General features: G+C 43.0%; 1 non-coding gene across 1 annotated transcript; it reads right to left on the bottom strand.

The window, feature by feature from the left end:
- Positions 1-11,899: 11,899 nt before the first annotated feature.
- Positions 11,900-11,972, bottom strand: trnak-uuu (transfer RNA lysine (anticodon UUU)). Its single transcript has one exon. It is a non-coding gene; the product is annotated as a tRNA-Lys (tRNA).
- Positions 11,973-27,214: the final 15,242 nt, after the last annotated feature.

Below are 27,214 nucleotides of genomic sequence, written 5' to 3'. Positions count from 1 at the left end.
AACTTCCGGTGATTTGACAGCTAGCTCGTCAGGTTAGGGCCAGTGGCCGTAAACAAAGGTTATAGCCGAGAAGAAAGATGGTAATATAACGTAGCTAAAAAGACTAGCTTTCTTCAGTAGCCTAATGCTTACCGTTTTGGAAAGCCTAGCAGCCTAGTTGCTAATGCTAGCCGCAGTAACGTTACCAACCATACCCGACGTCAAGGAGTTGGGTGAGCAGGTTGGGGGCTGGCAGAGTTAACTTCATAATGGGTGAGTTCAGGTTTCATTCACTTGTTTTCATTCTTTCACAGGATTGATTCACTTCATTGGTTTATCCGATTGCTGGCCGCCGAGCCATTATGTGTCTGGGTTTGTGTAGGTTACTGATCATGGTTGTTAGCGGTCGATAGTCAGGTTGTGTGATGTGTGTGTATTTTTTCTATGGGTACATGCTATTATTTAATTAGATTGGAGATACTAATTAATACTGGGGGGGGGGGGGGGGGGGCGGGGCTGGGGCCGATGTCGGAATGGTGATATCAAAGGCCCAATCCCAATTCACCCCTTACCCCTTCCCCTCCGTTTTGCGTGTTCACGTGAAGGGGTAGTGTTGTCCCAATACTCTTCCAAAGCCCTTCCCCTTAGCCCGACTACCGGGAGATCGCGAATCGTTTTAGGTTGTGATAACTGGTGTATTGTGTGAGTTTAACATGGTGGCAATGTGTAGTTGTTTTCTGATATAAACGCACATGGGAAAAGTCGCTATTTACATGGAGTAATCGGTCAATGCATGTGAAGGTGCTGCGAAAGAGTTGTCGTTTTTTATATCGTAACACGAGTATTTACAAGCAATGTAGTTGGTTAACCATAGAGAAGTTCCTTTTGAGTGACATGAGCGTCATTTCGCTACCTATTATCACAAGTATTCATATACGTGACTGATTCACAGGGACTCAAGCACAAACAAAGAGCCTGATCAGGTTTAGCGCCGAAAACGAAGATCGGTTTCTAAAGTCATCCCCATCCCCAAAAAGAAGTAGGAAGTCCAATCCCATAATGGATTACCTGATACAGGAGAGCCTGAAGGAGCAGAAGCGCCACGAGCAGAAAACGGAGCGCTTTTTAGCTCTGTTTGAGCGCATGATAGACAAACTTTACGGTGAGTTGATGCCCCATGCACCTATTGTACACACAGCCACCACTACTGCATTCTGAAACACCTTTTTTAATTTTTTTACAATGGATGAAAGTGCATGCTATAATGTCATGTCGTGTCTTGTTCCCCCAGAACATCACTGAGCCCAGCACCTCCGATGTGCCCTCCGCTGTTCCTGCTCCGGTCATCTCGTTCTCGATGATTACACTGTTGCCCGTTTATGTTCATATTGTTTATATTAATACTGTTTATTTTCCATATTTTCACCACACACTTTAAGCTGTTATTTCTGAAAATGAGCTGCCTTACCAGTCTGTAATGTGAGCCTAATAAAATAAATTAAGGACAAAAGGTTTGCAAAGGTTTGAGCATGATTATCACATCAACATCATATGAACGACTGGAACGGATATTGGTATGAAGAGATTTATTATACAAGGGATAACCAAAAAATTGGGGTACATGTTGTGGTCCAATGGGCAATAATTTGTAGGATGACCCGTCTGCTGGAAAGAAAAACATGGAAAGATCAGGCTTTCATCCTCCCAAACCAACACATTGATAGCACACACAAGGCAGTGCATTTATTTAAGTCATCAAATCTGAACCTGGTAAAAAGAAAACTGCTTCAAAAACGCATGAGCTGCATGTTTATCCCAAACGGAACGAGGCGAGTAACAAAGGGTAAACGTTAGCTTATGCTTTCAGCTAGGTTAGCCAGGTTAGGATACTACTCCAATCAATAAATCAGCAAATCCAACGAGACAAGCAAATTGTTTCTATATTACACGATATCACAAATGTACAGTTAGAAGCACTTTCAAACACACACACACACAATCATATTCACACGCCGGCTCTGGAAGCTACCAGCTGCTCACTCACAAGCGTTATTTGCATTGATTTCTTATTCTACATACCGTAACAAGATCCAGCAATGCTCCCAGATGTCGAAGACGCCTTCGCCTGATGGCACTCCGTCGATTCGACGCAGATATTTCTAAAAATATCCGAATAGCCCAGGATAGCGCGAACACCACAGCACCGGTCATGTTTGTTTACTTCTGGCTAAAGCTGTCGCTTTTGGTTACGTAACAACTGACGGCGCGGACTTATTACGTTCGTGAGTGTGAAGTGCTGTCCCAATTCGAAGGGGTGACATTCCTAGCCCTTCGCCTACCCCTACGTTTGAAGGGGCGAGGGGTAGGCGAAGGGGTAGAAAATAGAATTGGGATTGGGCCAAAGTGTCGGAATGGTGGTATCAAAGTGTCGGAATGGTGGTACCAAACTGTCGGTATGGCGGGATGTCGCAGTGGCGTCATGTCTGAGTGACGGTATGTCGGAATGCTGGTTGCATACCGTGTCTGGGTGGTGCCGGTTAGCTTCCTGTTAGCCTGCTCCCTTTCAGTGTTTTGGGATACTGGCAGAGTAGTTTCATTCCCATATTGTCCATTTATCTCCACGTTCACTTCAAGCCGATTAAGTTTTGTTTCCAGTATTGCTATCTTCTGGAGTAGCTTGTGGTAATCGTCAGTGGAAAAGGGAGGCATTTTGCTGCTAATTAGCTTCAGTTAGCTGAGCTCCTCCAAAAGCATGAAGCTGCAACGGAATTTCCACACGACAGTTTCCAGATGACTTTCTAATAAAAATGATTAAAAAAGTCTTGGTTCACTTAAAAGAAAAATAATAAAATTATATCCAAGACTTGTGGAAAGAAGTAAAATGATTTAAAAGCAAATAAAGCAATAAGCAGCAGGAGGAAGCAGAGACACGTCTGCACTCTTCAGAAGCAGGAAGCAAAGTCTGGCAGCTTTAGAGGTCAAGTTAGCGACTGAAAAACTTATCTGTCCTGTGCAGGTCGTCCACTTTTGTGTAACACCCCATCTTTGAATGTATAAGCAGTCATAAAGTTGAGACTTCTTCAGAGCTGCAGCCAGCGCTGTTTCTCTCCTTCAGGAAGTCAAATTAAACTGAAACGTTGATGCGGTCTCACTGAGCTTTGTTAACAGAAGTTTCCTCCACAGAGGACAAGCTGCTGATCCTGGATCTGCTGAGATGTCCCAGGCCATCGTTGGCTTTGGTCCTCATACATTTAACTTTGTCCTGAGAAAGGACAAGTTCCAAAAAGGGAAACAGGGACTGTTTCTGCATTTGACATAGACTATATCATTCTGACGTTGATCTGGGGCTGCAGTTTTTCATTTAGTTTCAGACTTGTTGGATTGAAATGTTGATGAGTTTCTGTGGCAGATAGGCTCCAGTCCCCCTGAAACCAGGTAAAGCAAATGGAAGGATGGAGAGTTTGCTCCATTGAATGTAAAGTTATCCTGAAGATAACAGGCAGGATTTGAACCAGCTGTTGCACCACTGGCAAGTTATGGTCTCTGTGAAACTCACCAAACCACCTTCACACTTGAAGATGTTTCTGGAGTGTTTTTCAATTTGTATTTTTAGTGTTTGGAGCTGAAACTTCACTGAGTCATAAGTTTTGATCCCAGAACCTCTGAGGTTGAAAACATTCACCAAACAGTCTGAGCTATTCTTCCACACACTCAGATGTGCTGTCCTACAGCTCTTCTCTCTGGACTTTGACCTATAAAATACAGAAACACATCACCTTACATTCATGATTTTTGACCTTTTCCTGTTATTGAACTCAGTTAGGAACCTTTCTGTGCAGAGAAACTGTTCCACTGAACCCTTTGCTCTGATTTCTGCACAGGCAGCAGTTCCATAATGAATCAGTCGGGGTGTTGAAAGGAATGTTCACATGACATCGAACACAGAACCGTCTCCATTCACCTCAACAGTAAATATCATCTTCTCCCGTCCACACCAGCTCTGTGAAGAATGTTAGCTGCAGTTCTTCATTCACCATCCCGTCTTCTGTGTCACTCAGAACAGCAAATGAAGAAGTAAAGGAAGTAAATCAGATCTTCTATGTGTCCAATGAGTGTGATCCTGACCGTATCCAAACCAGTCAAACTTCTGTTTAGTTCAGTTCAGTTCAGTTTACTTTATTGGTACCCGTAGGTAAATTGGTTTTGCAGTTTAAGAGAGAGATGGGTGTCCTTACATACAAGCTACAAGACACATGACACATATAAACATGGAATCTAAAAAACACATATAGGCTACACAAGAATAAATAATACAAGGACAGTGCTGACATATAACATACAACATATATGTACGCAAGAAGCAGAACTGCAGTGGGATGACCATAAGGCTTCATGCAGTTATTGAAGAACTATGGCAGTTAAAATGCAATTTAAGTGCAAAAGCATTGCTACAAGTAAATACATAACCTGCAAGTGCATTGGAAACATAATAATCCACAGGAAATTGGTCTTACATCTTATTTAGCAGAATAACTGCAGCTGGGACAAAACTGTTTTTGAATCTGTTGGTTCTGCAACCAGGAACTCCCAGCCTCCGTCCAGAGGGGAGGTACTGGAATTCATTATTCAAGGGGTGTCGGCTATCATCCAGGATACCCATTGCTATCCGCTGTAGTTGTCTTGTGTATAGGGAAGAAGGGTGCAGCTGTGTCTCCCCAATTAGTTTGCTTGACCACTTGACAATTTGGTATAGGCGGTTCTTGTGTGTAAGGGGAATATTGCCAAACCATGATGCTAAAGAAAAAGATATAATTGATTCAATAAAAGAGTGATAAAACAAAATCATCATGGTCTTGTCAACATTAAACTGGTAAAGCTTCCTCAAACAGTGTAACCGCTGTTGTCCTTTTTTGCATATAGCCTCACAATTCTCCTGGAGATTTAGTTTGGCGTCGATGATTGTCCCTAAGCATTTATAGGATTTAACTTGTTCCACTATTTGACCTTTCATAGTGGTGGCCTCATGCCAAGGATTGTTTCCAAAATCAATGTGCATATCCTTTGTTTTTGCTATGTTCAGTTGAAGATATGATTCCTCACACCGCTGTACAAAATCTTCTACTATTGGTCCATGACCTCGTTCGTTCTTCTGTAGCAAGCTTACAATGACAGAGTCATCTGCATATTTAATTATGGTCCTATTAGCAAAAGTACTCTGACACATGTTTGTATACAGGATGAACAGGAGGGGTGAGAGTGCGCACCCTTGTGGCGAGCCTGTGGAGGAGCAAAGTTGACTGGACATGACTCCATTCACCCTGACTTCCTGTGTCCTATTAATTAAAAAGTCTAAAATCCAACCAACAAGATTAAAACTTAAAGAAAATTGTGTAAGAAGACGGTTTATTAAAATGTGTGGTTGGATGGTGTTAAAAGCTGATGAAAAGTCAATAAATAAAACTTGTGCATGTGACCCACTTCCTTCAAGATGTTTTAGAAGCTGATGGAGTAGGGTGATGGTAGCATCTTCCACTCCTCTGTTCGGCCTGTAGGCAAACTGCATGGGGTCCAATGCATTTTCAGTGTGCCTTAAGATGTGTGACCTTATCAATTTTTCAAAATTTTTCATTACAATTGAGGTTAGGGCAATGGGTCTAAAATCGTTCAAAGTACTTGGCCTGCCACATTTCGGGACAGGGACCACAACAGCGTGTTTCCATACCTTGGGTACATGTTGTGTCTGCAGAGATTTATTAAAAATGAGCTGGAATATTGAGCTCAACTCTTTTGCACATGTCTTAATTACACGCCCACAGATATTGGCCCTCATTTATCAAGCCGTCGTAGAAAGCATCGTTGATATGAGCGGAGAACTCGTCGTACGCAGAGGCTCAAGTGAGATTTACAGAACATGCGTACCACACCAATCCCATCGTAAAACCGAGTGGCTGTTGATAAATCCGGCGGCTGAAATCCATCGTAATGATCCAAACCACGCCTTCTACAAAAGGCTGCACCTCTAGAATTTGCGACATGGATAGACGAAAGGCGGCAAAGAAACGCTGTCAACGCTGATGACAGCTGGGACGGCTGTCAACAGCGTTGGCGATGTAAATCGCTGACCGGACGAGTTATGTATTTTCCCCTACTGTGATGGTCAATAAAATGTGATAAACTCCAGATTAAATGAAATCTAAAATTGAACGATGTTTTACTTTTTCTCCAATAAGATCAGGAAGAAGTGGTCCGATATGAAATTTGCAGCTCTCCGACGCAGCATGTCACAAACAGGGGGGGGAGCTCCGATCCAGGTTTGGATTTGAGTGCCTTGGAGGAGAGGGTGGCTGGCCTGATCGGAGCTACGTCTTTTTTCCTTGAATAACAGAATGCTTACCAAAAGTCAGAATCGCTGAATAAGTTCCTCTCTCCTCCTGAGCGCTCTTGGCTGTGCAGGCTGGTGGGATCTCTGGGTACGGGGTCCTCTGGATGTACATCTGGAAATGGCACTCCATTTTTTTGGGCAATGTATGGAGAACCCCGCATGCAATAATAATATTGCATACCTTTTCGGGCGTATATAGAAGGGTTCCCCCCGCAGCCGAGAGACAGATCCACCTGCCCTTTAGGTGCCCTAACCTCTCCACCAGTGTTCGAACTATGCCGAGATTTTCGGGGGGTCCCATTTTCTCGGCGGCGGCGGCGTTGCTTGCGCTTGACTCAGAGCGCGGATCTCGAAAACACATGAGAAGCTGTACAGAATCATACGTGGCAGACAGCACAGCTTTATGCCAATTACGCACACAGGCTCCACACCTCCACACACGCATTGCGTCTGCAATCATAACTCATCAGGGGAAATCACATTTTGCCAATATTTTAGAGAGCCCCAACATTTCCCAAATCATGTTTTCGGGGGTCTCGTGTCAGTTTCAGGGGGTCTCGGATCCCCCGAGTCCATCACTCTTCCAATTACGGAGTTGTACTTGTTTAATTTATTTAATTTGCGTTTATGTTTATATTTATGTTGAAGTCAAATAAAACATGGGCCTTCTTTGAAGTGATAAGTCTGTAATTTTAACCTAGGGATTTGTTGCGACTCATGAGGCACGCACTAGTGACGCTGCTGTTTATGTATGCTATTGCAGTCACCGCAAGTCAAAATGGAAAAGTGCGTACACGCCCTCAGACCTGTCGTGGCGATTTCATCTTTCCTGCGCTCACGATGGATTTGATAAATGCCAACCTTTGCGCAGAAAAGAACGTACACACGACCTACGCACGTTTTTCGTCTTACGCAAGTTTGATAAATGAGGGCCATTGTCTGGTCCATAACTTTTATTAACCTTTGTCTTGAAGAAGACATTTTCAACATCTCTACATGTGATGCTGGTGTGCTGACCATCTTTGAGTTTGCACTGGAGTTTTCCAATTTCCTGGCTGAAATCAAACTTATCAAAACGGTTATAAAAACAATTCAAGGCATTTGCAAGCTCATTATCAGATTTAAAACCTTCAAGGGATATATGGTTACTTTTACTCTGGTTCTGGATACCAGCCATAGTTTTCATACAAGACGAGGCAGAGCCAAGGTTATTCTCAGCCATTCTTTGTTCGAGTTTGGACTTATATCTTTGTTTGGCTTTAGATATCTCAGTTTTCAGTTCTCTGGTGGCTACATGTAGATCAGTAGCAGTACCCTGCTTGTGAGCCTGCCTTTTTCTCTGTAAACAGCTTTTAATAGTCCCATTTACCCATGGCTTGTTGTTTGGGTAAATCTTGATCTGTTTACATGGGATAATCATATCCCTACAAAAAGCCACATATGAACACACCACATCAGTGAGTTCATCCAAATCATTACAGGAGTCTGTAAAAGTGTCCCAGTCTGTGCAGTCATAACATTCCTGAAGGCACATAACTGAATCCTCAGTCCATTCCTTTACTTCCTTGATTTGCACTTGTTCCCTTCTCAAGACAGATCTGTACTTGGGAATGAGTTGAACACAGTTATGGTCTGCAGAGCCCAGCGGGGGCAGTGGAATCGATTTGTAGGCGTCCTTCACTGTACCATAACAGAGATCCAGTGTCTTTCCCCGCCTGGTTGGACAGGTGACATACTGATAAAAGTCTCTCACGGAATGTTTTAACGTCACATGATTGAAGTCACCTAGGATAAAGTTCGGAGCGTCGGGTGAGAGTGATTGTAATTTATGCATGACATCCGAAATAACATTGCAGGCAATGGTGGCATTTGCCTTCGGGTGAATGTACACGACTGTTAGAAAGATTTGCGGAAATTCGCGTGGCAGATAGAATGGACGCATTGACACGGACAGGAGCTCAATGTCGGGTAAACAGATGTTTTCTCTGACAGTCACAGAAGTACAGTAGCGCCTGTTCAGGTATACACATACCCCTCCGCCGAGCGTCTTCCCCGTTATGTTAGCATCTCTGTCCGTCCGGATAGGTGATCCAAAACCGTCGATCCACAGTTCTCGGTCCTGGTCGTGCCCAGACAACCAGGTCTCCGTGAAGGCCAAGACGCAGCATTCCCCAAAATCCTTTCCCTGCAGCTCATCGAGTTTATTCCTAAGGGATTGTACATTTCCTAAAATCATGGTGGGGAGGGGGATCCGTTTCAGACACCGCTTCCTCCGGCGTAAACGAACACCTCCGCGTTTGCCCCGCTTCCTCTTTTTTCCCTGCCATGCCGAGTGTTCAGGCTTGTGATCTTTTCTTATACAGTCTGGTAAGTTTAAAACCGCATCTGGTGTGTTGTGCGCGCCCTCAAAGCGAAGTTGAAGCAACTGGTCTCTGCTGTACACAGTTCTTGCTTGGGCGGCCTGCATTGTGTCTCGGGCAAGCAGCAGGCATGACACCAGAATCCAAGTTACAACCAGATAGAAAAGTTCCATTTTTGTTTTGTATCGTCAGTTCAGGGTGAAATGACGTGGACAAACTTTAAACAGACTTCAGACAAACGTCAGGACTCTTAAGACTTATACAACCGATTAAAACAAACAAACATATCGGACGCCAAACTCTCTCCCTGCCAGTCGCTGCGTGTGCAAGCGCCTGTGGCTCTTGCTCACAGTTCAGGTTCAGTTGAAGGTTTAGTCAGTGGTGTTATTTATTTAGTCATTTACAAATCCTCTGAAAAGTAGATCATAATCCAACTGAAGTTTGGTGGATTAAAGCCTGCTGTTTAAAGCACAGAGCAGCGTCACCTCCCAAAGCCAACCCTGTCACTGGCTCTAAAGGGGAGGAGCCTGTTAGCGGAGGGCCCTGCTCAGAGTCCTGCTTTAGTGAACTACAGCAACCAAGTAAACCTGCGAGACTTCTGTTGGGATCAGACTGATCTATGAGGGCTTAAAGATTCAATAAAGAGAAACATGCAGCTGAACCTAAATAAAACTTGAACACAGAACTTACAGGAGAGCTTTTTAATGCTTTTATGCATCAATCTTTATTTCATTGGCTCCCTCCATGGGATTCAAATTTGGAACATTTTCCTAATAAAAGAAAAAAATGTCAAGGCTCAGAAAGCACCTTTATCATTGTTTTACTGTGTAATATGTAGGATCCATAAACTCATTTATTACCAGCTCTGTCAGCATGGAGAGAATCCCCTTTTCTCCCAAAAGATCCCAGGTGCTGCTCCTGAGGTGTTTCTGTAAGTTTATCACACCAGCTGGTGAAATGATATGAGTCCCTCTACAGTTGTTGTAGATATCAGCTGAGATTCAAACTAAAAGACACATTTTGTGTCTGAAACTGTGAGAGACTGTTCAAGTGGGACTGAAAGCAGATTCAGAGGGTTGTGATGTATGTTTTTCCACCCAAATGATCTGATAACTGTCAGAGATGCAGCAGTGCTATGAAATCCACTTTAGAAGCTGCAGTTATTGGACACAATGGCCCTCATTTATCAAACTTGCGTAAGACGAAAAACGTGCGTAGGTCGTGTGTACGTTCTTTTCTGCGCAAAGGTTGGCATTTATCAAATCCATCGTGAGCGCAGGAAAGATGAAATCGCCACGACAGGTCTAAGGGCGTGTACGCACTTTTCCATTTTGACTTGCGGTGACTGCAATAGCATACATAAACAGCAGCGTCACTAGTGCGTGCCTCATGAGTCGCAACAAATCCCTAGGTTAAAATTACAGACTTATCACTTCAAAGAAGGCCCATGTTTTATTTGACTTCAACATAAATATAAACATAAACGCAAATTAAATAAATAAAAAAATTAAACAAGTACAATTCCGTAATTGGAAGAGTGATGGCTCATTATTCAACCGCCTATTTAAGAGGTGATTCTAGCGGCGCGGTAATGGCGAAACGATGGCAGATCTGGCTTTGTTAGAGGACCTGAACGCGCATCAGGCGCGAGAGAGTGTGGCAGGATTTCTTTCGGGAAAATGATGAGTGGCTTATGAGCCGTACAGGAGAGGCGCTTTAACACTGTGCATAAGCAAAGACGTAGCTCCGATCAGGCCAGCCACCCTCTCCTCCAAGGCACTCAAATCCAAACCTGGATCGGAGCCCCCCCCCCTGTTTGTGACATTCTGCGTCGGAGAGCTGCAAATTTCATATCGGACCACTTCTTCCTGATCTTATTGGAGAAAAAGTAAAACATCGTTCAATTTTAGATTTCATTTAATCTGGAGTTTATCACATTTTATTGACCATCACAGTAGGGGAAAATACATAACTCGTCCGGTCTGCGATTTACATCGCCAACGCTGTTGACAGTTGACAGCGTTTCTTTGCCGCCTTTCGTCTATCCATGTCGCAAATCTAGAGGTGCGGCCCTTTTGTAGAAGGCGTGGTTAGGATCATTACGATGGATTTCAGCCGCCGGATTTATCAACAGCCGCTCGGTCTTACGATGGGATTGGTGTGGTACGCATGTTCTGTAAATCTCACTTGAGCCTCTGCGTACGACGAGTTCTCCGCTCATATCAACGATGCTTTCTACGACGGCTTGATAAATGAGGGCCAATGAGAGCTGACCATCTCTGTGGCTCAGAGGAAAACTGAGCAACAATATATTTTATATAACTTATATATATAATATATATTATTTATATAACTTACAAATGAGGATATAACGATGCAGCTAACAGCAAAGCTAACAATAAGCTACATAGAAGGAAAAGCATCAGCCAGGCTCTGTCAGAGGTGACAGTGTAGAAACAGAGTGCAGGCATAAGCCCCTTTCACACTGCGACCCGCTACCTTAGCGGGTCCAAATTGCACCTTCGACCCGCGTCGAGCAATGTGAACGCTCGGCGTGTCAGGGTGACCCGTGTCGCCTGAAGCCGAGTTCATTGGGAGTTGCCTAGTGGCAGAGCGTCACACGAAACACAAAATGCTGGGCGTGTACAATGACGTAGGCACAAGCCATGCGTCGGAGGTAGGGTTAAATACACCTGTCTGCATCAAATTTGCTGCGTTGGAAACCGCGCTCTCCCATCTTTCTCGCCAGCCCTTCCAGCAGAGGTCCATCCTTCACCATCCCCGAAATGTGGCGGTAAATAACGTCCTCTGCTCGGAGGCTGAGGAGCTCGCGGACCTCTTTGTCTCCCCAGTTGGCCATATTAAAAAATGTATCCAAGTTGATAGCTAAAACAGAGTAAAACGTGTCCTCACCTGTCGCTGTTGTTCTGAATCAGCTGTCCATTCTGTCTTTTAAACTCCTCACGTCACGCCCACGTCCGACCCGCGTCGATTGTGTTCACATCAAACTCGGCAAAAAGACTAGGGTCCGACGCGGGTCGAGTTGACGCGGCAGCCCGGGTCGGCAGTGTGAACACAACAGCGGGCACGCTAAATTCGCGAATTAAACGCGGGTTATTTGGCAGTGTGAAAGGGGCTATAGAGGGAAGTACAGGTTAAGTGGGAGATTACATTTCTGCACCTGAACAGGGACTTGAACCCTGGACCCTCAGATTAAAAGTCTGATGCTCTACCAGCTGAGCTATCCAGGCCCTATGAAAGCTTGTCTGAGTGACAGCTGACATCTGAAACACTTCCTGAGTCCAAAGCTGTGATGCTGTTTTCTGAACAAACGCCTGGTTGATGTGAACTTGTGTTGCAGCCACTGAGCATAAAGAAGAAGGCCTTCATGGAGGGAAACAGGGAGTTAAGGAGGAGTGTGAAGAAAAAAGGAAGAGAGCAAGTCGGTGGGAAACTATCTGCAGCAGAACAGTGTGAGGGATGTGTGGTCAGGAATGGAAAAGCTCACAGGCTTTGGGATAATGTGGGATCAGACAGATGGAAGAGTTCAGACAAACTCAGCATGCTGCTGCCTCCTGCTACAGACCTCACATCCTCCATGTACCAACAGCTTCCCTGTCACACCTCAGCACATCTACATGAAACTATCACATCTATAGGAAAATAAACTATGGCCTCATCTGGAATACAAACAAAAGAGATGATTGTGGATTTTAGGAGGAGCAGCAGTCAGCTGAACACCGTCTCCATCCTTGTAGAAGGACATGTCATCAGCTTCGCCCTTTCCGTTTTCAATGTGGAAACGGAAAGGGCGAAGCTGATGACATGTCCTTCTACAAATCCCGTAGTTTTAAAATGGCGGAGCGACATGGCGACATTCATTGGGGTGTAACACTGTTATGTACATTCGCATGCTGAATATAAAGAATATAAGAACACTGCACTTTTGTGATGGAGGTAATTAATAACGATTGAGGTAATACTTGTGAATGATAAGAGTCAAATTTGTTAATAGACAACGTGAAATATTACACATTATGGCTTTAAAGACAACATGTTGGCAGCGATTTCAGCTGCACTTACATGCAGCGTGATGTCCCACAGAGAAAGTTAGAGGCAGCAGAATGTCAGGAAGGTTTTCTGCACAGTCTATCCCGTGCATGTACGCTGGGACAACATGGTGGTCCAGTTAAATGGACGAGTACACCTGGAACTGAAGCTGGACTTACCTGTGCATGCAAGCGTTCTGAATGTCCTGATCAAGATAAAAATATGTAACATACAGAACAAAAAGCATACATCTCCAGCTGAAAACATGAAACCTGCATCCCACAAATAAAATGTTCCACTGGGGTGACCCACCCAAGTTGGTTATTAGGAGGAAATTTCAGAAATATCCTCAAAACCAGTTTTTCTCAGTGTGCAGACTTCAGGTTTTTGTTTTAAGTTTTGAACAAAGAAAATAGACTCAAATGTAACCTCTCTTCTATGCATATTCAGAACTTATTTAAATCTCTTCCAGAAAAACTCTTGTTTTGATCGTTTTCTTTAAAATAAAGATTTTTAAAAAGCTAATGGACCATATGCTCTGTTTTACATATAACACCAGTTATAGAGGTAAACACGCAAAGTTAACATATTGACAGGTTTCAAATATATGTTTCAGTGGCGGCCGTGCTTTGGCTCACTGGGCCTTCAGTGCGGGTTTACCGTCCATTCAGAGTCGCTATTTAAATCCGTCCTGAGTGCCCACATGGATCTGGATCTCACTAACCGTGCTGTATGCCAATAAACACAGAGAGACAGCTGTTAGAAGACTTTCTTCTGCAGGTTTCCTTCTGATTAATTTATCTTTAAACACATATTCAGCAGCAGGATGTTTATTCATCAATTAGCCGACTAATAATGAACTATGAGAGGCGTTTCACGTGTTGAGAGCGACTTCCATTGTTATTGTTATTATTATTGCGTATATCAGCAGTACAGGATATTTGATGATTTATATTTATAATTTAATATTTATGCATGTAAATAAAATACAAAATACTCACAAGAGTTCCTGATTATTATCTATTTATTGACATAACACTGAGATGCTCCATATGTGAGTCCATTGTTGCCAGTTAACTGCAGCCTCGCACCTTTCAGCAGCAGCTGTTACCGCTGAGCAATCAGTTCCCTCTGCACTGAGGATCATATGAAAGCAGCTCCTGCAGCTTCAGGTCAGTGTCACGAGTGGAACAACCACACCACAGCACCCCAACTGACTTCCTGTCTGGACGACTAAGAGGAGTAAGAGGAATGGCGTCTTTGAGTCCCGGAGAGGAGGAAATGGAAAGTGCATCTGAAAGAGAAGGAGGATGGAATGAAGTAAGGAAAAAGACATCAAGAAAGAAGATAGATATGTCAAGTGACAGTCTCAGTGAATCTGATTCACAGAATGAAATGAAGAGAACAAAGAAAAGGATTGAGAAGGAAGAGTGGAAAGTGATTGTGGAGTTTGGTGAGCAATCCGCAGCTAAGCTACATCCAGTGGCCCTGACTAAAGCGATGCACAAAGAAATTGGAGCGATAAAGCAAGCAAGATTTCTGAGCAAAGGACGGATGTTGGTAGAAATGATAAATGCAAAACAACAGGAAAAGTTACTGAAAATGAAGACCTTGAATGAAGTTCAAATTAAATGCCATGTCCCTGGGGCAAATTGGAAAATACTTGGAGTTATCAGTGGAGTTCCGGTAGAAATTAGCATTGAAGATCTAAAGAAAGAAATTAAAGGGGGAAAGGTGTCTGTAGTTAAGCGTCTTCCTACTAGGTATCAGGGCAAGATAGTGGATAGTTTGTCTGTTCTTCTTCAGTTTGAAAAAACAATCCAACAGAAAATAATGATAGGTTGCATGAGCTTTCAAGTAAGAGAATTCATCCCTAAACCTCTGCGGTGCTTTAAATGCCAAAGGTTTGGGCATGTGGCAGATAAGTGCAAAGCAACTAAGCCCAGGTGTCCAACATGTGCAGGGGAACATGAATATGGTAGTTGTGATGCAGGTGCTAAGGTGAAATGTTGTAACTGTGGTGGGGAACATAGTGCTGCATATCAGGGATGTGAAGTGCAGAAAAAGGCTAAGGAGGTGCAGAGATACAAAGTGAAAAATAAAGTCTCATATGCTGAAGCAACAGAAAAGGTATCATTAAACATAGCTAGGAAATCCCAAGTAGCAGCAAGTATATTCTCGTCAAAAGATTTTCCCAAACTCCCACAGGCAAAGGAAAGCCCCACAAAGTGTTCACATAAGTGTGTGATAGGAGAGGATGCATTGATTGTTAATAAGTACAAATTTGTGGCCTTTATTGGAAAAGTGGTGAATGTTGCTTTACAGCAAACAAAAAAGAGGTCAAGACTGAAAACAATAGTGGAAGCAGCAGGTGAATTTTTGGGGATAAAGGATATAACCGTTGAAATGATACATGATATGCTAGCCACCAATAATGATGAGTCACAGATAGGTGAGTAGATTAATGGTTTTTCTCATTCTGCAATGGAATGCTAGAAGCCTTATTGCAAATGGACAAGAATTCAAGACCTATATATACCAGTTAAAAGAAAAACCAGACGTTATTTGTATCCAAGAAACATGGCTGAAGACTCATTTGGACTTCAGTATTGGGGGATATAGTGCTATAAGACAAGATAGAAATAATGGTCAGGGAGGGGGATGTGCAATCTTTATCAAAGAAGTAATGTCTTATAGTAGGATAACATTTAAGAACAATTTTGATTTAGAAATAGTGGGTGTAGAAGTTTGGATTAATAAAAGGAAAACTAGTGTCCTGAATTTTTATAATCCATGTAAAAAACTCAAAATAGAGGAATTAGAAAGACTCAGTCAAGGAAATGAAGTAATATGGTGTGGTGATTTTAATGCACATAATACAATATGGGGAGGGAAATCAACAGATTACAATGGACAGGTAGTGGAGGAATTAATGGAGGCAATGGAATTAGTTTGTTTAAATAATGGGCAAGGTACAAGAATCAATTTTAGAGATGGAACAGAGTCTGCGATCGATCTAACTCTGGTAACAAGTGAATTAGCTTCTGGTAGCAGGTGGGAAATATTGGCAGATAACAGTATTGGGAGTGATCATCTTCCGATTATAGTCAAGTTTAATATAAGTAATGTGGTTGAGCTAGACGGTATCATGAGATGGACTTTTTCTAAATCAAATTGGGAGGTGTTTGCTAAGTTGTGTGATAGTGAATTTGTTAAGATAGATATGGCAGGAAGTATTGATGAAATAAATGAGCAATTTACGTCAAATATAATTAAAAGTGCTAATCAAACTATTGGGAATAAAACTGGTAAACTTAGTAAATGTGTTAAGATGGTACCTTGGTGGAACAAAGAATGTAATGATGCAATCCGAAGTAAAATTAGGCTGTTTCGAAAGTTAAGAAAAACACATTCAGTATACAATTTATTAGAATATAAAAAGGCACAGGCTCAGGTAAGGAAAATTGTTAAAAGAGCAAAAAGGGAGTGTTGGAGAGGATTCTGTTCAAGTATTGGGAGAACTACGACATTAGATAAAGTATGGGGAATGATTAAGAAGATGAGGGGAATTAGACAGCAGAGTAACCTGCCAGTGTTAGAGAAAGGAGGGGAAATTGCCAATGGTGCTATGGAGAAGGCAGAAATTCTAGCTAAGAATTTTGTCAAAGTTCATTCTTCGGAAAACTTGACAGAAGAAGGTAAGATCAGGAGACAGGAAGTGTTAGAGGAGCATCCTAATGTATATGAGGAAAGAAGTTTGTCACAGAGTGTTGTAAATGTACCTTTTTCTATTCAAGAGTTGAGAAGAGCACTAAGTAAGTGTAAAATGACTGCTCCTGGGAAGGATAATGTATGTTACATAATGTTGGCCAAATTAAGTGATTTTGCATTAGGAAAGCTGCTGGAGATGTACAATAAGATTTGGGAGAAAGGGAAGCTGCCAATAATATGGAAAGAGTCTGTCATTATTCCTATTAGAAAACCTGGGAAAGATCCAACCAGTCCAGACAGTTATAGACCTATAGCTCTGACATCGCACTTATGTAAAGTTATGGAAAGAATGATAACAGAAAGGCTGACATACTATGTTGAAAAAAATGAATTAATGACTCCTTATCAGAGTGGGTTTAGAAGAGGGCGGAGTACGTTAGATCCACTGTTGTGCCTGGAAACTGAAGTCAGGAAAGCCCAAGCGAACAAGGAGTGTGTTGTAGCTGTGTTCTTTGATGTGGAGAAAGCTTATGATATGATGTGGAAGGAAGGATTATTAATTAAACTGGATAATATGGGTCTGGGAGGTAACGTATATAATTGGATTAAGGATTTTTTGTTTGGCCGTGCTATCAGAGTCCGAGTTGCCAATTCATATTCTCGAAGGCATGAAGTTGAGAATGGAACCCCGCAGGGGAGTGTAATTAGTCCTCTTTTGTTTTCTATTATGATAAATGATATATATACACAAGTAGGATCTCATATTGGTAAGTCACTTTTTGCAGATGATGGAGCTATTTGGAAAAGGGGCAGAAATATAAATTATATTGTAGGTAAGATTCAGGAAGCCATCAAGGAAATTGAAAACTGGTCTCTGACATGGGGGTTTAGATTGTCGGTGGAAAAAACTGAAACGTTATTTTTTACGAGGAAAAGGATAGGTGAGGAGGTTAGGTTGAAAATTTATGGACAAGAACAAAAGAAAGTCAAGACATCTAAGTTTCTAGGAATATGGTTGGATGAGAGAGTCACATGGAGTATTCACATTGATAAAGTAGTAGATAAATGTAAAAAGGTTTTAAATGTTATGAGGTGCTTGGCAGGCACTAAGTGGGGGGCTGATAGAGCTGCTTTGAGGAACGTATACACAGCTCTAATTAGATCAGTCATAGAATACGGACTAATAGTGTATGGTTCAGCTGCATACTCGTCACTACAAAAATTAGATAGAATTCAGGCACAAGCACTAAGGATATGCTGTGGGGCAGTCAGATCTACACCAGTGTCGGCACTTCAGGTAGAGGTTGGAGAAATACCTATTTCATTAAGGAGAAAACAGTTAATTGTTAACTACTGGGCAAATCTACAGGGCCATAAACATACTCACCCTACTAAACAAGCTGTAAAAACAAGTTGGGAAAGTAACAAAATTAAAAAAGAAAGTTTTTGTGGTTGTGTTTCGGAGTTATGTAAGGAATTCAAAGTTAAAGAATGGAATATTAGTCCGACGGTGGTGTTATCAGCTGTTCCACCATGGTTGCTACCTCAACTTATAGTAGATTTAGCATTATTAAAACAGGTACAGTCAATGAAAAATAAAATCAATGTGCAGGCTTATGTGAACACTGTTATACATGAACAATATGGGCAGTTTATACAAGTATTTACAGGTGGATCCAAAAATCCAGAAAGTGGGCAAACTAGTTGTGCATTTTATGTTCCTGAATTAAAGGTCAAAGTGGGGAAGCGAACGAGTGATCACTTAGCAGTATACACAGTAGAGATGATGGCTATCTCACTAGCACTTCAGTGGATAGAGGAAGTACAGCCAATGCGAGTGGTCATTTGCTCTGACTCCAGCGCAGCTCTGGAGAGTATAAACAACTTCTCTTCAGAATGTCGGCAGGATATTTTACAGGAAATTTTACACATCATGTTTAGGCTACTTCATTTGGGAATTATTGTTCAATTTGTGTGGGTTCCAGCGCATGTGGGAATTAGAGGGAATGAGATAGTGGATCAAATGGCAAAATGTGGCTTGAAAGAGAATCAGATTGATATAATGGTACCCATCAGTAGAGCAGAAATCAAATCGGTTACAAAAGCTGTCATCAAGCAACAATGGCAAAAGGGGTGGGACAGTAACACTAAAGGAAGACATTTACACCAGATACAAAGGGAAGTAGGAACGGAAAGCACTTGGGGGAGTAGTAGAGGAGAACAGAGCATTAACAGCAGGATAAAATTAGGTCACACTGGGTTAAATTCAACAATGCATCTGATTGGAAAACATCCAACTGGCAAGTGCAATGGTTGCCAACAACAAGAGACAATACATCATGTATTTTTTAGCTGCCCGGAATATACAAGGCAAAGACTCATGCTGAAAACTGCACTGGAACACTTTAACATCAAGGACATGGACTTCAAGGCAATATATGAAAGTAAATCCAGAAAAGAAGTAAACAAGCTGATCTTCACGTTCCTCAAAAACACTGGTCTGAGGACAAGGATTTAAGGTGAACATCAAATAAAACAACAGTAGGTGGCGATATATGCTCCAAGGGGATGCGATTCGCCATTAAAGAAAAAGAAGAAGAAGATGAGTTACAGCACAAATCTGCTCTCAACAGCAGTCACTAGATTGCTGTTTTTGACCAGTTTTATCTGAATTGTGTTGCTTCTGTTTTGTCTTGTTCAGCATGTTGTTTAAGGTTTTCTTCAGGTGAGTCTTCATGTTTAATGGTTTAGGTTTTTGTTCTGCTATATACTGAAGTTTCTTTTGAAATCCAAACAGGATTTCCTGGCTTTGTGTCCTGCTCTTCAGCATTGGAACATGTTATCCCCCCCAGAAAAGCAAGTATATCAACATTTAGGTGCACTTTATATAAAGGCAGCCAACATGGGAAGTTGTTTAGTCTGGACATGCTCAACCCATGATGTTGGTAGGAATGAGAGGGAAGAGGGTCTGCAACTATATTAATCATGCAGCACCAAATCTTCCAATATATTAGACTTCAGGTTTAATGACCCACTTGAACTGCAGATACTCCTTTAGCTTTGTTTCTTGTTACTAAACATATTGGCAGTGATACAGAGGCTACTGACAGCACGACTAACCATGCTGTCATACTTTACTTCAACTAATTTCTGGGCTCAGGTCAAAACAGTGGATCCTCTGGCTCTGGTAGTAGCACGTCTGTGTCTGGCTACGGCAGCGTCTCCTCTGGGTCTGGCTACGGCAGCGGCTCCTCTGGCTCTGGCTACGGCAGCGTCTCCTCTGGCTCTGGCTACGGCAGCGTCTCCTCTGGCAGCGGCTCCTCTGGCTCTGGCTACGGCAGCGGCTCCTCTGGATCTAATGCTGGCTTTACTGCACAGGACGCAGACTTTGCTCATTTCCTTGCTGCCCTAATGAACTTGAAGATCGACCGTTCTTTCCCACAGTCTGCCTGGACCTCCGACCAGGTCCCTAAGGACACATCTGAGATGCGCGCTGTATACCCTTCATCCCATGTCGTCCAGTCCAGCAATGGCTACCAACGAGCCCGCGACTCCAGTTCGTACGCCAAATACTCCCAGGATGCCTTTGACCACTTTGATGCCAAGACTGGGTCTAAAGGGCAGAAGTTGTACTAAGGTAAAGCTGGACTAGTGTCTGAAGTATTGAGACTCCTGTATCAATACTGACCCCTTCTGTTTTCTGCAGGTGACTCTCATGGACACTTCCATGGAGATTCCAACATGTGGCTGAGCTCTGGCAAAATAAACTTGACCAATAAAGTGGTCTGTGTATTGAATACTTGATCTCGGTTTGTTTTCACTTCATAGAGGATTTGAGTCTTTACCACACCCACTGAGGCTGACTCTGCTTTTGAAGGGCAAACTAAATACTTCTGCTTTAAATTCCACCACTACATGTTTCCTTCTCCTCATGGTTGAATTGCATTACACAAACCCAGACCAAAATAACTTGAAGCTCAATACAGTGGCCCTGCTTGCCCTTGCACCATGAAGGTGCCTTGGTTAAATCTGCACTCGCTGGCCTTTTCCAAGCTTTAATTGCATGTGATTCGTTAGCCTATGCTACGTAGCCTTGCCCCTCCTCTGCTTGGCACCACTTGGTGTCTTCTGTGTGCCTCATCAGAGCAATACATCCCTCTTAACCAACTGGCCCTCTGTGTGTGCGGCCTTTATTCATCTCACCTGGGACACCAGCTGGAGGGCTTATGACACTGTGCTTAAAGGTGGGGTAGGGGTTCTTTTTCTGGAGTTTTTTTTTTTTTTTTAAATATTGCTTGAAATACTCTTCACACCCCCATTGCAACCAATTGAAAGTTGAGACACAAATGAGAAGTTTTAGTGGCCTCTAGAACAAACAATCCAGGAAAAACGCTATCCAATCATACTGAACGGACTGTTAACGATGATTGCATTCTGATGCGTCTATGAAACTGCAATCTGCCCCTCCTTCCCCCTGTGCGCGTACCCTTCTTCGTGAACGAATTACGTGTGCCCAGAAGCTTGGCTAGCACCTAGCATTATTACGTATAGTTAGCATATACTAAATACGGCAACGATCGACGCTTGTTGTCAGAACAGCACTCGTGAACAAGCATTGCTCGTTCATGTACGCCTTCGGGGGGGAAAGTCTGAAGAAAGAGGTTAGGACTTTTGACCTCTGTATTTTCAAAATGCAGCTTCGCTGGACTCAAAATCCAGGATCTCCTACCCTACCTTTAATACAGGCTCGGTCCTGAATATAGCATCATTGCATCTTCCCATGTTGGGATTTTCATCCTACACGAGACTTAAAGGAGACATATTTTACCTCTTTAAACAAGTTAGAATTGGTCTATGGTCTATACAAAACATGTTCATGAAGTTCTTTGCACAAAATCACTCTCACATAAAGAGATTTCACCAGCTCTATTCTTGCCATTTTCAGTCTCTCCCAAATTGAGCCGTTTAAAGGGCTCTGTCACTTTTATGCAAATAAGCTGTTGCTGGCCACGCCCCGCCCCTCTCATGAGTAGCCTCCGGCTGCGTGTACTGTTTACCCTTTTGTTTTGAGGGTCCAAAAGGTTCATATATGTACTCAAGTGGTAAAAGGTACACATATGTACCCTTTTTTCTACATGCTGGGGTATAATAGACAGTCTGTGTTAAGCTACTTCAGTATAAGGGTACAAAACTATCCTTCAGAGGGTACTGCCTCAGTGACAAGCCATCGTGCCCCTAAAGGTACAATTCTGTACTTTATTTTCAGAGAGTGTATTTTTAAACTGTTTTTTTTTATTCTTAGATTGTTTTTAAAGTGTTTATAATTGTATAAACATTTGTATTGCTTTATTATGTCTTGCTACTGGATGCTTGAATTTCCTTTGGGATCAATAAAGTATCTATCTATCTATCTATCTATTCCCGATGAATTAAGGGTTCATTTGTTTTCAGTGCAGAGCTTCTGCAGTCTCCAGCCTGACTCACCTGTGGTGCGTTTCTGGAGACCCAGGTGTCCAGCAGCAGCTCCAGTCTCTGCCGGTGATACCTCTCAACTTATTTCAGGCGGCTGGGCCGGCAGAGGAGAGCGATGAGTGGCCCAGCGCGGAGGAGCGCTCCCCCTCGGCCTGTGGAGCAGCTCACACAGGCTGACCTGTTCGTGGCTGTGAAAACCACCGGGAGGTATCACCGGCAGATCACATCAGGGAAGTCGATGTGCAGGCTCAACATCAGCCTCTCAAGCCAACTCTCTGGTAAAATAGAGGAATCTCTTCACTCTACAGCCTGCAGGGGGCGCTGACCTACAATAAAATGACTTCACAGGAAGATTTTTGGAACAAATTCTTTAGAAACTGAAGGTGACAAATCTACGATGATCTTTACAATCACACAGTCTTAAAGTGGAACTTCTTCTTATGTTTCTATGCAGCTGAGCACTCACATCATGATGACTGACGTGTGGAGAAATCCTGCTCTTCACCACATTTTATTTCACATCCTATAAGGTTTAAAGTTCACATTGTTCAGCTTTGATGCTGCTTCCCGTCATCAAAACCTGGGCATCTGGTGTGCAATTTAATGCAGTAAACACACGCGAGTCCATTCTTCCAGATATACCCAAAACACTCGTGGTATAAAGATATAGACTTCAGACACCCAAATCATGCTCTAAAAGCACAGGTGGGAAAAACAAAAAGTTATTTTAACACATTGAATACCGGCGGTGTTTACGGAATTATGTCGTAGAATCACAGCGTTCTAAACCATTTTTTGACGTTTTTGTACAGTCACAGCATATTATGTGATAAGGCCACTGAAACATGTTATGGCTCGTTTGAAAGCTGAGACTTTAAACTCTTTGTGGGTCAAAACTGCGTGTCTCTAGGTGCCGCCATTAGCGAGCTATCCTTAGCTAAACCAAGGCGGGTATCCACCAAAATCAACAACAAACTGAGATATCGGGGCTTTTGTGAAACATGCGCTCTTTCAGCCTGTCGCACTTTAGATACTTACATATCCGGGTCAGAGGATTTGCGTCGTGTCCTTGTGTCAAAGCAGTTTACATGTTCATAAAACCACGAAGTAGGTGGAGGGATTCTAAGAATGTATAGATTCAGAATCCATAAAAAAAACGTAAAAACGTATTTTTACCATTTGGGAGCCAACGCATGGGCAGTAAAAACGTAGTTTTATGTGACTTGGGAGTCAATGTGTTAACATAATATGTCCCCTTTAAGACTTTCGCTGAGCATCTCAGGGATTTGCAGGGCTTGTGACTTTATAGAGCATTTTTCAAGCAAAATGTAAGTTAATGTTTGATATAGCAATTAAAAAGGACAAACATGGAATGAAACAAAATACAAGGATTGTAAAATGACCACACGAATAAAAGCATTTGCAGAAAACAGTAAAATATTAACTCCGCAATAAAAACAAACCGTGTACAAGACATGAAAAGAGCACATTAAAACAAGGCTAACAGGCCAATTGAGGAATCTATGGAGGATTAAAATTCAAAAGATAGTTTCTATATTTTCATAGACAAACCAGTCTTCAAATCAACTTTATTTTTCTTAAATGGCATCAGCAACACTTCCTCTCGCTTAGAGTTGCTCCAACATCTTTCCTGGACCACTTATGAGCAAAAACTGCTGGATAGAAATTTGAAAGCTAGATGAGGAGCTGGGTACTGGGAGAGCACCATTAGTTCTACCAATACTTTGCTCAGTGAGTTAGAGCAGAATAGCAAATGAAAGATTTCACGTTTACTCAGTAAACCATGTACACTTCCAACTGTACAAGGACTGGATAAAGCTTACCCAGGATACCAACTAGGAAATTTGACTTCCCATCTAGAAGTTGTAAATTCAGAGGATGCAACATCAATAGGCATGTTCTGGCACAACTGCAGAAGCTGCCATTACAGAGTGGAAAGGCAACAAGTTGCCTATTAAAGCACAATAGTAGAGTGGTACAGGGTAGGGTTGTCAAAGAATATTCTAAATTTGAATAGGCTTTACAAAGGTGAAAATTAATATTCAAATGCGGAAAAACATCTGTGCAACCGCTGTCTGCCTTGAGTCGGCACACTGCATGACGGGGTCAGGGACAGGTCACAGGAGTCACTGCTGAAAGTTGAATGATGTAAAAAAGCTACGGTTAGCTTATCATTTGACCACCATTAACATGAGGTTACATCTTGAAAATGTGCACCCAAATGAACATGGCATAATATTAAACTCAAATATGTTTAAACTACCTATACAAGTAGTCATGTCTCATTGTAGTTTGTCTTGCTATTGACAATGCTGTCGTCGCCTGGCTGATTGAAAGCCCCCAGATGCGTCAGACATAATGAGCAAATACAGATGTTTTAATGTTTTTCTTTTTTTTTTTTTAGAGGGAATATTTGAACATAAGCAATTTTGACAGTCCTAGTATATGATACCCAGAGACAATAGAAATCATGTTCATTAGCCACTGGCTTGCGATTACTTTAGCATTCCATCTGCAGGGAATGGGGGAAAAACCCAGACAAGGTCATCACATGACACTGCTAAAGACAGCACTGGCTGTGGTTTAATTGCAGAATAATATTTAAGGAGTAACCAGCCAGGTATTTCAAGCACAATGTTTGTTTGGCAAGCCTTCAGGTTGGCTACCGTGCACTCAGCAATCTGTGCCCGGAGTTACGTGGTGGCACAAAGTTGTACCAATTTGAAGCATGCACTGCATAGAAGGGGTTGTGTCTGGCTGCCATGTACAGGTGTAGAGAAATGGCTGTAAAGGATGCTGTAGCTGATCGCTATAGTCAGTTGAGCAAAGGGTTCAACTATTTAACACCTTCATAGCAATTCCTCTCAAGATGCAGAGCTTTGAGAAGCCATGTTTGAAACCAAAAGCAGAACGTCCCAGTCAAATATGACAGGTGATGCCTGCCATTTGCCTTGAACCCAAATGGTGTACACAGGACATCGTTTCCCTTAATCATTCTGAAGCTAGATCATTTGACAAGACTTTATTCAAAGACTAAAAAGAATCTTCTTATAACGTTGGTTTCAGCTTTTCAATCTGAAACAGAACCAGATTAGTTAGAGCATTGTGATTAAGACATTTGCAGGTACCACTCAACATACCCTCTGCACATCATGTTCAGCTCTAGCGGGCACTTGGGAAGAACTTTTTCTGCTGCCCAGAACCATGGCTGTCAGTAATATGCTCCTTCAAGTAGTGGACATCCTGAAAGTAGTCTTTGCCCTTCTCATGCTGCTGGCTGAAGGTGCTGTAGGTTCCAGAGGGGTACAATCCATACAAAAGCCTGTAGTCAAAGTTAGGAGATCCACCCACACCAAAGCGTGGCACCAGTACGGTTGCTGATCCCGGTCCAGACCCTTGGCGTTCATCCGGGTAGCCGAATTCCTCCGTCTGCTGCTGGTAATTCCCGAGTTCAGCTTCCTTTGTGACACTGGAGGTCTCCCCTGACTGGAGGACAGGGCCAGGTGGTGACAGAGGGGCTGCAGGGAGAACGTCAGTGAGGCTGAGGGCTTGGGCTGACGCATCCTCAAAGACTGAGGGAGCAATAGCCCACTGGGTTTCTGTGTGGAGACATTTCACAATTAGTCCTTTTCACAGCAGAAGCTCTGATAGCACAGAGTGTTGACATCGCAGTTTCCTAGGATGTAAACTTAAAAGCTCCACTCCAAACATATTTTGGGCCATCTACACTCCAAGCAGAAGATTTACCTTGTGGTCCAGGTTGGGCAGCTCCAGGTTGCAGAGCGCCAGCGTCAGATCCTACGTCAACAGGCACATAAGTGACAGTAGAGTATCCTGTTGCAGGCAGGCCAGAGCTCAAGCTGCTCAATGCTGGACCCGTCTGAACAGCCTGTGGGACACCAGAAGCTTGCACAGCCATTTGCACGGGCACAACGGAGCCAGAGCTGCCGAATCTTGGGTCTGCCTGAAGAGCACCTTGGACAAGGCCAGGAGCTTGGACAAGGCCAGGAGCTTGGACAAGGCCAGGAGCTTGGACAAGGCCAGGAGCTTGGACAAGGCCAGGAGCTTGGACAAGGCCAGGAGCTTGGACAAGGCCGGGAGCTTGGACAAGGCCGGGAGCTTGGACAAGGCCGGGAGCTTGGACAAGGCCGGGAGCTTGGACAAGGCCGGGAGCTTGGACAACCAATTGCGTTGGCACAAATGAGCCATAGCCGCTGAGTCTTGGGTCAGCCTGAAGAACAGGTTGACTTTGACCAGAGACCAGCACAGGTGTCGCCATATAAGTGTTACTGGAAGCAGTGTTGGGCACGGTCACCGGGCGGCCAGCGGCTGCTCCCTGGTAAGAGCCAAAATTACCTGCAGCTCTTGTGCCGCTGCTGCTCTGGCCTGCTGATTTTGAACCTGGGTGCATGAGAACAAGTTTAGCAGAAGCTGATTCAAGCAAGCATGTAATATTTTACCACAACAGATGATAGCACACCTTTAGTGGGAAAACCCCATGTAGCAGCAGTCAACAAGGCAAAGAGGGAAACCCTGAAATTATGTACAACAAAGAGTAAGAATGCAATATTAACCAATGTTTCCAATCAATCAAAAACTGTAAAAGGCAGCTTGTGCTTATACCTCAGGACGAACCCAGCAGCTGTCATGGTGAAAACAAGCTATGAGAGGAAACAGTAAGGTGAAGGTTTATAAATAATGCCACAGAGCAGCCCAGACCAATCAAAGCTTAACGAGCTAAACAACAGACAGCTGCTTGTGAGGGACTATCAGGACAGGTGGACGCTGGAGGCTCATCTGGTTGTTCTGGTATCAGCCTCATTAAGTGAGGTTACATGGCACTGAAAGAATCGGATTAAGGGCTAAATTAAAATAAGACTGATTTATTAAGTTCATGTGTACACCTTAATCTGACAAAAAATTGGATCGGATCGGGTTACTCGCGATCGGATTAAGACCCCGAGATAACTCGGTTGTGCGTCGCGTTTGTGCAATAAGCAGCTCATCACAAACAAAATGTAGAGGGACGTAGCGTCATCTTGCCCTTCGTTCGCCATCTTTCTCGAATGCCTGAGTTTGTTGTTGTTGGTGATGGTGAAGAGGTCAACCGGAGGTGGCTCTATTAGCAATAGTTGAAACGGGTACAGCGCCACCTATCGTACCGGGTATGACGTGCTTTGTGCCTATGATTCGATTCATTCACCGCCATATAGCCAAGGATAATTACCCTTGCTCAAAT

This window comes from Odontesthes bonariensis, chromosome 2, assembly GCF_027942865.1.
Source record: "Odontesthes bonariensis isolate fOdoBon6 chromosome 2, fOdoBon6.hap1, whole genome shotgun sequence".
In the NCBI taxonomy this organism is placed as follows: Eukaryota; Metazoa; Chordata; class Actinopteri; order Atheriniformes; family Atherinopsidae; genus Odontesthes; species Odontesthes bonariensis.
Note: the sequence above shows the minus strand (reverse complement) of the source record. Positions and strands in the feature narration are given on the sequence as shown.